General features: G+C 43.2%; 1 protein-coding gene across 2 annotated transcripts in view; it reads left to right on the top strand.

The window, feature by feature from the left end:
- The first annotated feature begins 223 nt into the window (after positions 1–223).
- Positions 224–15,231, top strand: part of ACSL3 (acyl-CoA synthetase long chain family member 3) — a 66,526-nt gene continuing 51,518 nt past the window's right edge. For both annotated transcript variants that reach the window (XM_041737341.1, XM_041737342.1), the window contains exon 1: positions 224–364. The gene's annotated coding sequence lies outside the window, so the exon portion shown is untranslated. The remainder of the gene's footprint in view (positions 365–15,231) is intronic.

Here is a 15,231-nt window from a genome sequence, read left to right on the forward strand (position 1 = left end):
CCCTCCGGGGGGGGCCGTCGCGGCCGCAGAGCCCCCGCCCCCGCCCGTGGCGGCTGCGTCCAGGCCGCGGCGGCTCCGCGCACGACCCGTAGTAACCCCGCCCCGCCCCCGCCGGCCGCGCTCCGATAGGCCGAGCCCCGCACGCGCCACCGCCCGCGGGCCAATGGGCGGCGGCCTCCCTGCATAGGCAACGAGCGCCGGCCGGGGCAGCGCGTCCCGGGCGGGTCGGCTCAACAGACGCCGGGCTCGGCGCTGCGGCTGGGGCGGCGGCTGGGGCGGCGGCGGCGGCGGCGGGGCCCCCCGGGAGGGCGCGGGCGCTCGGGGGCGCAGCCGGGCCTGCGTGGGCCCGACGCCGGAGGACGCGGTGAGTGCGGCGGGGGCGGCGCGGCCTGGGCGCGGGGATGCCCGGGGCGGGGATGCCCGGGGGCGCCCGCGGGGGCTGTGCGCGGCGGCCTGCGGGGAGGCGGCGGCCCGCGCGCCGGGCGAGCATCCTCGACCCGCGCGTAACTGGCCCATCCAGCCGCTGGGAAAATGCGCCCGAGCTGTGCGGTCCACGCGGCCCCGCAGCGTCCCTAGAGCCTGTGTGGACGCCGCCGGAGCAGTGGGCCTTGCGGCAGCGATCACCGCCCCGGACAATGGCAAACGGTCGCCCTGCACCAGGGCTCTGTGGTCCCCCCGCGCTGCCCGGCGCTGCCCGGCGCTGCCCGGCCCGCAGCCCCCCAGGCCGGCGCTCCGGGCGCGCGAACCTGCCCCGGGCCGCAGCCGGCGGGGGAAGCCGGGTCCAGGCCGGCCTGTCTGGGACCCAGACCTCTCCTTGCTGGCGGGCTGGATCGTTGCCGCCGCGAATCGTTGTTATTTTCTTTTTTTTTTTTATTACCCTTCCCTCGGGTGGGCCGGGAGAGCTGCAGTTTGATGAGCTGCTTTGGTGATGACCTTTGGTGGTTACCCCCACCTTTCTTTTGTTTCCCCAGGTGAGTCCTGGGAGCTGAAGGTTGTGGCAGAGCTGCCCCAGAACTGTGTTGGGAGGTGACGGCGGGGGTCGTTTGCTCGGACTTTAGTCTTTTGTTTTCTGGCATCTTCCTCCGCAGTTCGTACCCTTAGGGATGACTAAGACTCGTGTGGTCGCCGTGGCAGGTTCTTCGCACTTCTCGTGCTCCCATAGGAGAGGGTCAAGGTGACAAGTCACCTGATGTTTTTTGGGTCTCGGATGCTGGATTTGTTCAGACGTTTGGACGGGATTTATTTTATTTTATTTTTTTTTAATTTTTATTTATTTATGATAGTCACACACACACAGAGAGAGAGAGAGAGAGGCAGAGGGAGAAGCAGGCTCCATGCACCGGGAGCCCGATGTGGGATTCGATCCCGGGTCTCCAGGATCGCGCCCTGGGCCAAAGGCAGGCGCCAAACCGCTGCGCCACCCAGGGATCCCCCTTGGATGGGATTTAAAGCTGAAATATTCTTTGAGTCTGAAATGTCCCTTTTTAAAAAAATTTTTATTTATTTATGATAGTCACAGAGAGAGAGAGAGAGGCAGAGACAGGCAGAGGGAGAAGCAGGCTCTACGCACCAGGAGCCCGATGTGGGATTCTATCCCGGGTCTCCAGGATCAGGCCCTGGGCCGAAGGCAGGCGCCAAACCGCTGCGCCACCCAGGGATCCCCCTTGGATGGGATTTAAAGCTGAAATATTCTTTGAGTCTGAAATGTCCCTTTTTTTCTAAATTTTTATTTATTTATGATAGTCACAGAGAGAGAGAGAGAGAGGCAGAGACAGGCAGAGGGAGAAGCAGGCTCCATGCACCGGGAGCCCGATGTGGGATTCGATCCCGGGTCTCCAGGATCGCGCACTGGGCCGAAGGCAGGCGCCAAACCGCTGCGCCACCCAGGGATCCCTGAAATGTCCTTCTTGAAGGAAAGAAGGAAGGAAAAGGGTTGGAAGAAATGAAGGATGGATGAATTAAGGAGCAAAAATCATGCCGTGTCTGGTTTTTCGGGGAGGGGGGGGGTTCGTGGAGAGTCAGGTCTTAAAGCCTCAGGATCTTTCTCATTGCTTATGTGCCTCCCTGCTGTCTGGTTCTGCTTAAATGACTATTTCCATTCCTCATTCAATTAATTGCTCAGCTAGAGCCTTTTAGCTCATGTTGTATTTTAGGTACCATGTAAGGTGCTGGGAGTATAGCGGTGAACGGGATTGGCGTGATCCTTGCCCTCATGGAGGAAGCAGATAGGAAGCAAATCATGATACAGACAAATATATAATTACAAATTATGAGAAATGCAATGAAGGAGAAGTGTATGAGTAAAGATTATAATGAGGGCTGTGGAAAGTAGGGGGTTTTTGAATTGATAATGGTGTGATTTTACAGCCTTGCATTCTGAGTCTGTAATTAAATGTACCCAATGCAAGAGTTTGAGAACTTTTGAACAGTAACGTTCTGTTCGTTTCATGGTGTCTGCTCCTACCCAGAATATCACTGTAGCTCACATTACGAGATAGAAAAATGAGGTAGAACTTTTGAAGCAGTCATTCCGCCTTACAGCCTAACTGTTCTGTGACACTTAAATTTTCCCTTTGGAACACGAACATTTGGGAACCCAGAATCTTTACGTAAGCTTTGGACTCGGTAGGATTTGGGTGTTTTCAGGAAAGCCAGGCCAAAAAAGGTGATAGGTTTTCCTAACTTAAACAGCATCATAATTATCAAAGGTATCCAGGGTAGTTTACACTTAAAATTCTTGCCTCTTAGGAGACAAAGTGATTATGTGGTTTGGGAAATACAAGCCGTTGAGTATATGAATATTTCAGTTGAACGTGTATTAAGCCAATACAAATAATTCATTGCCGTACTTTCACTGAATGCCATCTGCATGCAAAGCACTGCTAGGTGCACCATGTGGAATAAATAAAAAGGTGAATTTGACAAAGTCCTTGTTTTCAAGGAGATTTAAATGTAATGAGTATTAATATTCAGACTGAAGTCATGCCCCGTCCCCCCTACTTTTTCAGAGTAATACCATGTTAGCCCATTTGATCCTCTTAAGAGCCTTATATCACCAGCAGAAATATTGAGAAGGAAATTTGGAGGTAAAATTGTCAGACATGGTGATGAATGGTTGGGAGAAGACATCCAGTGATTGGAGCCACCAGTATAGAGGTGGTGTAGACCCCTGGGCTTGCTTTGGGATTACCCGGGAATGAGAAGTGGAGGAGGCCTGGAATGGAGCTGGGAAGACGGGGGCTGAGAGGCCTGGGGGAAGTGGGGGCATAGCCCCCTGGGAGCTGTATCCCTGTAGCCAATGAGGAAGCTCCTGTGGGAGGGAAGTTGAGTAACATCCTAAGGATTTAGCTACTCCGGGTCACGGATTCCCTTTCACACCCACATTGCTGGTAGGGATGAGGTGGAGAGCAGAAGCGACTGGAAGGTGAAGGAAATGGAGATGGCAAGATAGGACATTTTCTAAGGGTTTTGATTTTATCATTTAGGTTTAAATGCTGATGGGAATGTGGGTGTTCTTTGAAATGGAGAAGTTGGATACAGATGAGAAAAGTGTTCGCTTATTTGTGCAAAGTTCCTGAAAAGATAGATGGGAGGGGGTGGGATCCCAGTGAGACCTGGAAGGTGGGCCCCTCCTCTGTAGTGACCCTAGACAGATCTGTAACTGATCTGATACTAATCAGTACTGTATCCTTGAGCCCTGGCATTTCCAAAAAAATTGCCAAGAAAAACCAAGTCCAGTTTTAGCTCACTGGTACGGTCTTTACAAAACCTCACTATGGAGGCATTGTGTGAAATTGATTTAATATGTGATTTAGTGTTGATTTCATCTACCTTAATAGGGTATGTACTTTCATCTGTCTTGTGATTATTGTTTCTCTCCTGAAAAAGGAGACATTATAAACATTAAATCTTGTGATTTCTTCTACATGCTATTTTTAGTTTCATAAGAAAGTTTTTAGACTACTTCTGTTTCCCTGACATTTTAAATGACTTAGTTCTTTTCATTTGAAAGTTTAGCTTCTGTTTTTACTGGAATATGTTTACTTCTACTAAGGTTTCCCACTCTGAGGGATAAAGAATTGGTGGATGATTCAGTGGGTTCAACTGATCTGCTAATTCTTTTTTATTTATTTTTTATTTTTTTAAAAGATTTTATTTATTTATTCATGAGACACACACACACACACACACACACACACACACACACACACACAGAGGCAGAGACACAGGCAGAGGGAGAAGCAGGCCCCGTGCAGGGAGCCCGACCTGGGATTCGATCCCCCGTCTTCAGGATCACACCCTGGGCTGAAGGCGGTGCTAAACCGCTGAGCCACCTGGGCTGCCCATGATCTGCTAATTCTTAAATAGCACTGAAGATAACCTGAATAACCTTTTGGATAAACCACCTCCAATTACAGGTTTCCACTTGTTTGTGAAGGTATTTGTTATAAGATATACAGGGACACTGCTTTATTCATTCATATATTTGTTTAGTGCCTATCTTGCAAGACACTGGGAATTTGAAAATGATTGGTGGTCTGTTCTCAGGCTTCCTCATGGTTCATGGAAGGAAAAGTGTACGGACGTTATACGGTGTAGGCAGAGAAGGTCTGAGAGCAGGTGTATTGCAGTGTGGAGTAATCAGTACAGACAGAGCAGAGGAGGGAAAAACGGAGACCCAGTGGCGGGGATAGCCCGGTTTCCCAGGATGCGTTGGGCTGACAGCAACAAGGGAGCCAAGGAATAGAGTGTTTGACTTTGGATTTGGTCTGGGTGTGTATGTCTACAAATATGTACACATTGGTGATGTTATAGTAATATCAAAGAATGTTAGAAAAATTAAAAACGCTTCTCTTGCTATCCTAGTGTTGTTCAAGAGGGGAAAAGCTGTTCATTTTCCTGTCCCCTACGTAGGAAGAAATCACAATTACACTCTTCTGGTATAAAGCCTAGTTTTTCTTCTAATGGTCTTTGGAATAAGGCTGATAGCCAACACCTTTACAGTACTTCCTCTGGTCAGGTGCTGCTGCAATTTTCTTCTCACTTTTAATATATATGTATATATATATATGTATTTTTTTCCCAGCTATTCTTATTTCACAGATGAGAAACTGAGGCACGGGAGATCTAAAGCGACTTGCCTAAGCGTGTGCTGGATCTCAGCCCAGGCAGTTTGGTTCCAGAGTCCATGTCCTTAGCGCAGGCCGTGCACCTCCTGTCTGGGGCGACAGTTTGGCTTGAGATCTTACTGAGCGCTGAAGACAGGATTATACCAGGAAAGGAGCAGGGACAACGTTTATCTCTTTTAATTACACGTAGTTTACTGCCCCCCAAAGCCCTCCTTTACAGGAGGACATATAGAGTAACAACCTAAATGGAGGGAGTTTAAACTAGAGTTTTCTTCTTGTACTTGAATGTGAATACTTAAGGTCACATCCTCCTTTAACATTCCTTCAGGGCTCAGTATCATTGCCGTGTTAGAATTTTTTGCATCGGGGATATAAAGCAATTTGGGATGCTATAATCTACTAATATGATTTTCTTCGTTTTCTTTCTGTTAAAATAATAGATAGGCTTTCTGTATGTCTTTATGAAAAATATTTTATAATATTTAATCCAGTTAAACCCACTCCCTACCCCCAAATCCTCCAGTTAACGACTACTGTGAATTCGTTGATCTGAATTTTATTTTGTAGGCATTTCTCTACAGTTTTACTGTCCGCAGTTTTACCGTTCACTTTATGTGATTTTAAACTTGCAGATAGATAGTATTGTAGGATTGTGCAACATACAGTTTTTCACTCCTTATCACTTAATCATTGTGGTTTCCTCAATGAGTTTCATCAAAGTGGTTATGTACATGTCTGTTTAGCTCATTTTTTTTCACTGTGACAGGGTATTGCATTTTATGACTAGACCACATTTTATTTGCCCTTTGCTCTGGTGGTAGGCCTTTAGGCTGTTTACTCTTGTTGGCATTATGAATATTAGCATAAGTGTTCCTGAACACCATTCTTTGTCTAATTCCATTTTTTTTTTTTAAAGATTTTATTTATCTATTCATGAAAGACTGAGAGAGAAGCAGAGACACGGGCAGAGGGAGAAGCAGGCTCCCTGCCAGGGAGCTTGATGCAGGCAGGACTCGATTCCAGGACCCCGGGATCACTCCCTGAGCCCAAGGCAGATGCCCCCCCCCCCCCCCCACTGCCCACGTCCCTCTAATCCCATTTTTTACCCAGGAGTCCTCCCTGTGCTCCTTTTTCTTTGTACATTCCTAGCTCAGGCGTCCTCTAATCTTGTCCTTATTTGACTTAAGGTACTTCTCTGTCCGTCTTAGTTATACAAACCACAGTGGGTGCTTTTCCTCTAAAGTTCTTTTTAGTAACTTTTAATTAATCTTGTTCGACTTTCTTCATTTTTATTTCTGTTTTTGTTCTCAGGCAATTCTGCAGATATATACCTAATATTATTTCATTTTAAATTCCAATAATGACTGTAGGGATAAATCACACGTGTCCTTCCTCTTGAGAGATTTTTTATCAGTTCTACTTTTGATTTAGCCAGTTCTGTATTTTAGTACTTGTTTCATAATTTTTCTCTAAAATGTACCTGTTGCCACTGTAATTTGGTGACTAGGAAATATGGACTTGGAGTGAAGATGGCTTGAATTTGAGTTCTGGGTTTACTTTTTTTAAATTTTTTAAATTTTTTTTTAAAGATCTTATTTATTCATGAGAGAGAGAGAGAGAGAGAGAGAGAGAAAGAAAGAAAAGCAGGCCCCGTACAGGGAGCCCGACATAGGACCCGACATGGGACCCGATCCCGGGTCTCCAGGATAAGGCCCTGGACCGAAGGTGGCGCTAAACCGCTGTTCTGGGTTTACTTCTTAATCGCTGTTGGCCTTGGCCTGTTTAGCACCTCTGTGATTAAGTCTTTTTTATAAAATAGAGATCGTAATGGAGTATGCCTGTAGATCGTTATAAGGGTTTATGTGAGTTAAGTGTCTGCATGTAGTCAATAATCAATAAATATTAACTATTTTATTTATTTCAGAGTATGGGATGTATTCTAAGTCTAGTTTTCTTGTTGCCTTCTGAAGCACCATTACTATCTTTACAAATACACTTCAAAGAAATGTCTGATGTGTTGTATTGGCTTATTAGGAGATGGGGAAGGGATAGTGTGAATTGTGGAAAATGGAGAGACATTTGCCAGTTTGTTATATTTTAACATCAGTAATTTAGGATTTATCTTGTGCTTTAATTAGCTGGAAATGTATATAAAAGACATTGAAAGTAGTTTGACATGGTATACTTCTCATTCAAGTAACTTCCTCTCATTCAAGAGTTTCCTCTTGTCTTACATACCTTTTGTAATAAGACGTTGATGATGATCCGGGTAGCAATCGTGCACACACTAATTACCCTGTATCATCCGCTCTCTGCTGTTGAGTGGAGAAGGAATCATTGCCAACCATGTGTGTAAAGCTTGCTGTGTAAATTTGAGCTGGTTCTTTAACTTCTCTAAGCCTTTCATTTCAGTTTCTTAAACATAAATATTTTAATTCTCTCCTCACGAAGTCATCATGAGCGTTGAGGGAGACAGCAGATGGTAGTTTAGGGTACCCAGGTGACCTTCTCTGTTGGTTGCTTGCCTCATTTCTTTGCCTCCTCTGCCCCCCCCCCCCATTTTCTTCTTTGTTCTACCTTTCTTCCTCCTTCCTTTCTCTGCTCTTTAATGAAAGAATCTGCACATATTTAATGTAGACAATTGAGTTCGTTCCTGCATACACCTGTGCAGCGTCATCACAACCAAGGTAATTGACATGTTTGTCACTCCCACGGGCTTCCTTGTGTCTCTTTGTGTTTTGTTTTGTTTTTCTCCGTCCTCCAGAAGCCGTTTTTTGCTGAGCAGTAACGAGGTATTCTGAATCTGATGTGTGAGGGAACTCATCCTATAATAAAAGTGTACATTATTTAAGGGGGAGTAGGAAGTCTTACTTTCTTAAGGACAAGAATGCTCAATCTATGGGAAGATACTTACAAGATGTGGTTAATGTTGAGTGAGCAATACAGAGGACAGAATGGTCATGTTTGGCCAGGGTGACCAGGAGCAAAAGGAGACAGGAGTTGGATTTGAAGACGGAGTTGTGTTTGAGAAATGTACTCAAATGGGATGTCCAGGGCAGTTGCCAAGAGCAGGCCCGACAGATAAAATTGAGGCATTCCCCACAGGAGTTAGGGGGTCTAGGGAAGCAGGGAGGATAAATCACCTCCCAGAGGGCAAGCAAATAACAGAGGCCTGGAGAACAGAGACCCTTAAGGACTTGTATAAACTCATTTATTTGATTCCTTCAATTCAGAAGGTAATTTTTGAATGAATGGAAGCTTCTAGGAGTAGAAAGGGACTGAGCAGCCAGCAAGTGGAGAGAACCGTGTGAGTTCTGAGTTGTTAGAGGACGAGTATTTGGGATCCAGCCCAAGTTGTTTCCAGCCTGCCTTGGTGACTTGGGGTGGCCCTGCCCCTGCCGAGCCTGGCGCTGGGGCAGTCTCCACACCATCTAGCCTTTCTGGAGTTGTTTCCTTGTCTAGAATCCTTTCTTGCTCAGTAGTGTTACCATCTGCTGCTCCACCAGTGTTTTTTCTTTTACCTTCCTTTCTGCTTCCTTTTACTTGCCTCAGGATTTTTGTTATCTATGCTATATTTCTTTGGTTCCTTTGAAACTTTATTAGCTTTGTGCATTTCCTTCTGTGTTCATTTTATGTGTTTACTACTTGGAATTCACAATTGGGGTGTTTGCATGAGTTTTATTAGATACTAACTGCACTGCTGAAATAGTTCTTAACTTTTTGAATATTATTTTAGTTCTAAATTGATTTCGTAGGTATGTTATAGGTCGTTTTTCTGCATTGATGTTTCTGGGTTGTAAAATTTCAATAACACCCTGGCCAACATTATTAAAAAGTTCTCCTTCAACCACAGAAGTTTCTTCTTTCTTTCTTTCTTTCTTTTTTTTTTTTTTTAGTTTTATCAGGATTTGCAGTATTCCTCATTCTGATTCTTGACTTTAGGTTATTTTACTGTAACACTAAAATAACCAGAAATTCCTCTCTTCCCATTTGAGACTGATTTGATCTCTGGGCTTGATACCTCATGTTGACTTCTAAGATGAAATATGGAGTTTTAGTTCCACAGAAGACTAGAATGAACTACAATTAATTAATATTAGAATTGTATATGATATAATTTTAACATAAATAGAATTCACATTAATTGAAATTATACCACATGGACCACAGCCACATTGGTCATTATTATTTTTACATATCTACATATTTTACATACTATTTTTACATATCCTGAGTCATTTTCCTTTTGTATTATAATTTTCCATATTGCTAGTGTGCTAGAGTCTGAGAATTTGTATTCATCGTTTACCCTGAAATAGGCCAGTCTTTGTAGACTGATGCTTATTTTGACAGAACAGCACTCTTCTTAGAAATTCAAAGTGTTTAGTTTGTATATCACTTTTCTAAGGCATAAAAGGCATACCTGTTCTATCCAGTAGCATCTTGAGGTGGGAAGGTGGTGGGAGGTCATAGTTGGGTGGGACTGGGGTGATGTCAAGGAGGGAGCTCATGGGACCCCACGTGTGAGGAAGGAGTAGAGAGGAGCGAGCGACGAAGGACTTGGGCTTTGTGACCACTCTGTTACTTGAATCCCCAAATCTAGTTCCACTGTTTAGTTTTGTGACCAGAGCGAATTCCTTAACCTCTGAGCTTTGGTTTCTTTAGGATAAGGGTGAGGTTGGCCTCGTAGGGTACTTATACTCCCAAGTGTGTATGCAGCCCATCTCTAGGGTACAGGAAGGAATGTTAGAAACTTTATTTCTTTCTAAAATTGCCATATTTTCTGCATGATTCGTAGTGTTTGCAGTGTGCTAGGATCACAGTACATATAGACAATATTAAGGGTAGACATGTTTGGAATACCAGTAGTTTTTACCACAAGGAGCTTGTTATAATTCTTAAAGTTTAGAGACTGGGCTCCTAGATAAAAAGCTAGGCCCTCCTTGGAGGCTTATTAGTTTGGGGGAAACTTTAGAGATGAATGGAGTATGGAATGAGTTTGAAGAGCTTGGGTTAGTTGGTTCTGGGAAATGGATTCAGAGGTGTTAGATGTAGGGAGCATGTCTACAAGTTCATTTGAAAAATGGGGGACATAGTGAAACTGGCATGTGTGATGACTTGGGTTAGTTTGTAAAAGTCTTAAACCGTGTATTTTTACACTATATCATGTATTAGAAGATTACATGTTAGAAATTTGGTTGATATATAACCCAGAAACCTGAGTCAGTGTTAGAGAATTGCTCTTGATGCATGGATAGTTAGCCTCCAGATAACTGAGAGCTGACTGTACGTATGTTTAAGTTACTATTGTTTATTTATATTGTGTGATGCCAGCAGACAGACATGTTAACTATAGGTGATTAATTATAGCTTTGTGTTTCTTACTATTAATTTTAAATTGGCTTTATGAGATAATGTGTTACCTTGTTAGATGTGTTTCTTTTGGGCTCCTCAAGGGGTATGTTTAATGTATTCCTCCCCTGGAAAAGAGCTCTGTGAGGACAAGTATATTTGTATTTTATTTATACCCAGTATATAGAAGATAACTCCTATTTTGTTGAATGAATCGGTCCTTGCATCCCTGCACGGTAAAGGACATGAGATAGTGTTCATTAAATCAAGGGGAAAGATTTGAACATAACACTGAAAAAATCTTGGAAGGCCAACAACCTGACACAAAATGACCAGTGTGTGCTTATTAGTGTGAGCTCAGGAATCCTGAAAGCGTAGACTTCCTGTTGGTAAAATATGCATTTGAATAGCCAGCTGGCTGAGTGATGTATACAGATATAATTTAGAAATTTCCTGATAAAGAAGATAGGAAGGTGTGATAGGTTGTCTCAGGCCAGGCCAGGCCAGGTTCTTGAACTTTAATATCATGACTACTTGTTGCCTTTTTAAAGCCTTTAACACTCCTGACAGTGTCCTCATCGACCTTCATTATCTGTTGGTTTCTAGGGCACAGTTCTTGGTTTCCTTACCTTTCTAACTGGCTTTTGTAGTGTCTGTCCTTAATCTTTTTTAAGTGAATATACTATTTTTGAAGGATTCCATGGTTTTGACTCTAACAGGAATAGGGTCAGTGATGGTTCTAAAATCTGCATCCACAGCTCTGTTGGGAGGCCCAGTGCTGTATTTCTGACAATATCTTGAGTATCTCTTCTGGTTATTCCCACAAACTTAATATCCATCCCTATCTGTATACACCCCCCCTCCCCATGTTTCTATTCTTCCTCTTACATTCTTCATATCTATAACAAGACACCCAACCTTCTAGAAATGTTGATACTAATTTTCATAGATTAGTCTTAACATTTGCCTGTGTCCTATTGGTTTTACCTTGAAGTCTCTACAGTTGGTCCTGCTTCTTCTGTAAGTAGTGCCCTAACCTCTGGATCTCTTCATCGTTCATTTGAGTTATTTTAATAACTACATGCCTGGAATCCTTTCTGGCTTCTTTTCTGGGATAACCCAAGTAAACGTTATGAAAAAACAAATTTGGTCAACTGCTTTGCTTAAAAAGCAATCTCATTCTGTCTGCTACATGTTTCTGTTTTTCATATTCACTTCTAACTTCCCTCCTATTTTCCTGTGCTGTATCTGTCAGGCTCCTTGAGATTCCTCATTCTTGGCTTGTTCTTGCCTCTGCCTTAGATGGGAGTGGAAGGAGGAGTCAGCACTGAGGGGTTGATTCAGCTCTGTGGCACCAGGCAGGACCTTCCATAGAGGCTTCAACTGAATCTCCATGGACCAGTTTGCGTTGGTAGTCTTTGTAGCTTCTTTTAATTCTCCCAGATTCTTCTAATTCAAGCCCAGGTCTAAGTTCGGGAGAGGATATTATTGGATCATCATGTCCATATTTTTGGTACAGGCCTCCTACGTCATAGGCTGCTGGATCCCTGTGGGTGTCGCGTTTGCCTAGTCTCTGGGGGTAGAGGTGGGAGGGAAGCGGCATCACATAGACAGGAGCAGTGCTTCTCTCCCCAGATGTTGCAGGCCGGCGATGTGGGCTGTGCAGGCTACCATGATCGTGCTGGAGGTTGTTTTATAATCAGAAAAAGACTTAGGAACAAATCCTCTTTGGGACATGGGAGCTGTGGAAGAGAAGTTATTACCACGCTGATTGTTGGCTTCACTGATGTGCTCCTCGTCCTTCTTGGACTTCAGTCCGGCCTTTGGCTTAGTTCTGAGTTTTCTTTAATGCTGCTTAATGTATTGAATAATCTTTTGACCACTGATCTGAAGTGCTCCTGTTGTCAAATATAAAAATCTCGTGACTGTTTTCTGATTTTAAAATTCTGTACCACAACAGTTAGAGATCAGTTAGAGATCAAAAACAGTGTTAGTTTTGATCTCTAATAGGGCAAGTATGTACTAAGTATTCTTGTTCTCAGGTTTCATTAGCAAATCTTAAAAAATATTTTCCTCTAGATAAACTTGGGAATTAGTATCAAGTAATCACAAGAAGGGTGAGTATAGTACAGTGAAATGTTTTGAGAGACTACATTCACGTTTCTAAATCAAGTTTTTAATTTTAGTTCTAGTACAGTTAACATAGGTTTTATTATAGTATATTGTTATAATTGTTCTATTTTATTAGTTATTGCAGTTAAAAAACAAAATTTTACCAGTAAATTTGAAGACCTAATCAGTTTTATTAAACTATTCATGACTCAGGCAGCATCCCATTTAGAAGCAGGGGGAGTGGGGATGGGGGGGGTGTAGAAAATGGAAGAGGGTGGGTGAGAAAGTTCTTAACAAAATAAAAGGATTGTTTCAAGATCGTGGGGTGGGAACGGCAGGGGTTCTTAATATGGAAATTAACTCATCTTCTTTTGGGGCTGTGTGGACAAAGCCCATGTGACCTGTTATCTCATTGATGCTGATCAGAAAATTCCTGACTGATCCATTGAGGCTACATTTCTTGGAGAGGTAGAAACTGTAAGATTAGGTATTAAGTCCTTAAATGGTGGTTTGGCTTCAGTGATGCTGTTTGGGCCTGTGTTTTTCTTTTTAACCTTGTGACATTTTTAATATCTTACTGTGCCTAGTTTATAAACAAAGCTTTGTCATAGATATGCATGAAGAGGAGAAAACGGTGTGGACGGGGATCAGTACTATCTATGGTATTAGGCCCACTGGGGATAAGGGTGGGGGGACTGCTTGTATCTAAGATATTATTATTTCAACATATAATCAATATAAAAATTTTTGATTATATGTTTTATACTTTTTTCCATACTAAGTCTTTGTAATTCTATGTATATTTTACATTAGAGCACAATTTGGACAAGCCATACTTAACTACATGTGGCTAGAGCCTTCTCAACAATGTACAGTGATGGTGGTTACAACTGGCCTCCTTGCCTTTAATACTGAAAGTACCTTTTAAAAAAGTTTTCTTTTGTTTCTGAGTAAGGCGTTCCTTTTAAAGTTAATAATTGACATTTATTTTCCTTAAATATTTCTTTTTAAACATATACTGACATGATCACACCTTTCCCTCCCACTTAAACTGCCAATATAGAGAATGGCAATAGGATCCTGTGGTATAATAGTATAATACAAAAATACGTTTGGTCTTGGTCCCCACTACAGACATAGAGGTCCTGAGACCCTTGGAAGTTCCTGAACCATGAGTCTTTTGTTATTTGTAAACGCTTCCGCCTGAGTTGATGCTGATGAAGCAGTTTAGGGTGGGGGTCTCAAGATAGCCTCAGGATGGGACTTGTCCCTAGAAAGACCCAGCGATTAGACAGATTAGAGTCGATTAGAGTCTGTAGCCTCACCCCTCAACCTCCTATGTGGAGTGCAGGGGGCCAAGAGTTAGAAACTCCTGGACAGTGTGAAGCTTCCACAATGGTGAACTTTGCAGGTGCTGGGAAGGTGGAGCCCTGGGAGAGGATTTGGAAGTTCTGTTGTCCTTCATCACTTGCCCTGTGTGTCTCTTCCATCCAGCTATTCCTGAGCTGCCCTGTTTATAATAAACCACTAGACAGCAGTAATGTGTGTTCCTGACTCTGTGAGCCATTCTAGCAAATTATCGAACCTGAGGAGGGGATTGTAGGAATCCTTGATTTGTACCCGACTGGTGACTCGAGACTAGCAAGTGAGTGATAGTCTAAGCCCTTAACCTGTGGACTTGTAAAATCTTGTAAAATAGTACAAAACTGTAGGTCAGTTCTAGTTTTAATAAAATTGCCTTTAAAATTACTATCAAAGGAATATGTGCACCTCGTGAAGGATTTTTTATTTTATTTTATTTTTTAAAGATTTTATTTATTCATGAGAGACACAGGCAGAGGGAGAAGCAGGCTCCATGCAGGGAGCCCGATGCGGGACCCCAGGATCACGCCCTGGGCCGAAGATGGCACTAAACCCCTGAGCCACCCTGGCTGCCCGATGGAGGACTTTTTTTTTTTTTTTTCGATGGAGGACTTTTTAAAGTGATTTCTTAGCAGAGTATGTTTGCAGAATATAAATTCCTGAATCCTTACATCTCTGAAAATTTCTGTATTCTACTTGCAGTTGATCAGGAATTTGGCTAGCAGTAGAATTCTAGTTTAAAATTCATTTCCCTCAAAACTTTGAAGGCATTGTTGATGGCCTTCTAGGGTTACAAAGACATCTGAGGCCAGTGTGATTTCTTACTCCTTTATAGGAAGGGCGACTATACGTCCCGGTTTGGAACACTTTCAAATTATATCTTCTAGCACATGCGTTTACTCTGTAAAGTATCCTTATTTATTGGTCAATTTTACAGTTATTTGTAGGTGACCTGGTTTTTGTTTTTTGGAAGCTTTTGGGATATTCTTAAACCTAGTGCTCTGCGAATTCACAAGGCTGTGTGTCTAGAAGCCAGTTATTCTCCGCCCCGCCTTCACCTGTGCCGTGCTCCGTGGGCCCTTGCCCTCTGAAGACTAGCATCCATCAGCTCAAGGATATTTTATCGTTGAGTTCTTCAATATTTTCCGCCTCTTCATTTTCTTTGTACTTTCTAGAGCCCCTTTTAGTGGAACTTGGTCTTTGGGTTAATTTGATACCTTGCAAAAGGACCTCGACTACCTCAGTCTTGACCTCAAACTTCCTTATTTTTTTTTCC

Source organism: Vulpes lagopus, chromosome 22, assembly GCF_018345385.1.
Source record: "Vulpes lagopus strain Blue_001 chromosome 22, ASM1834538v1, whole genome shotgun sequence".
Lineage (NCBI taxonomy): Eukaryota > Metazoa > Chordata > Mammalia > Carnivora > Canidae > Vulpes > Vulpes lagopus.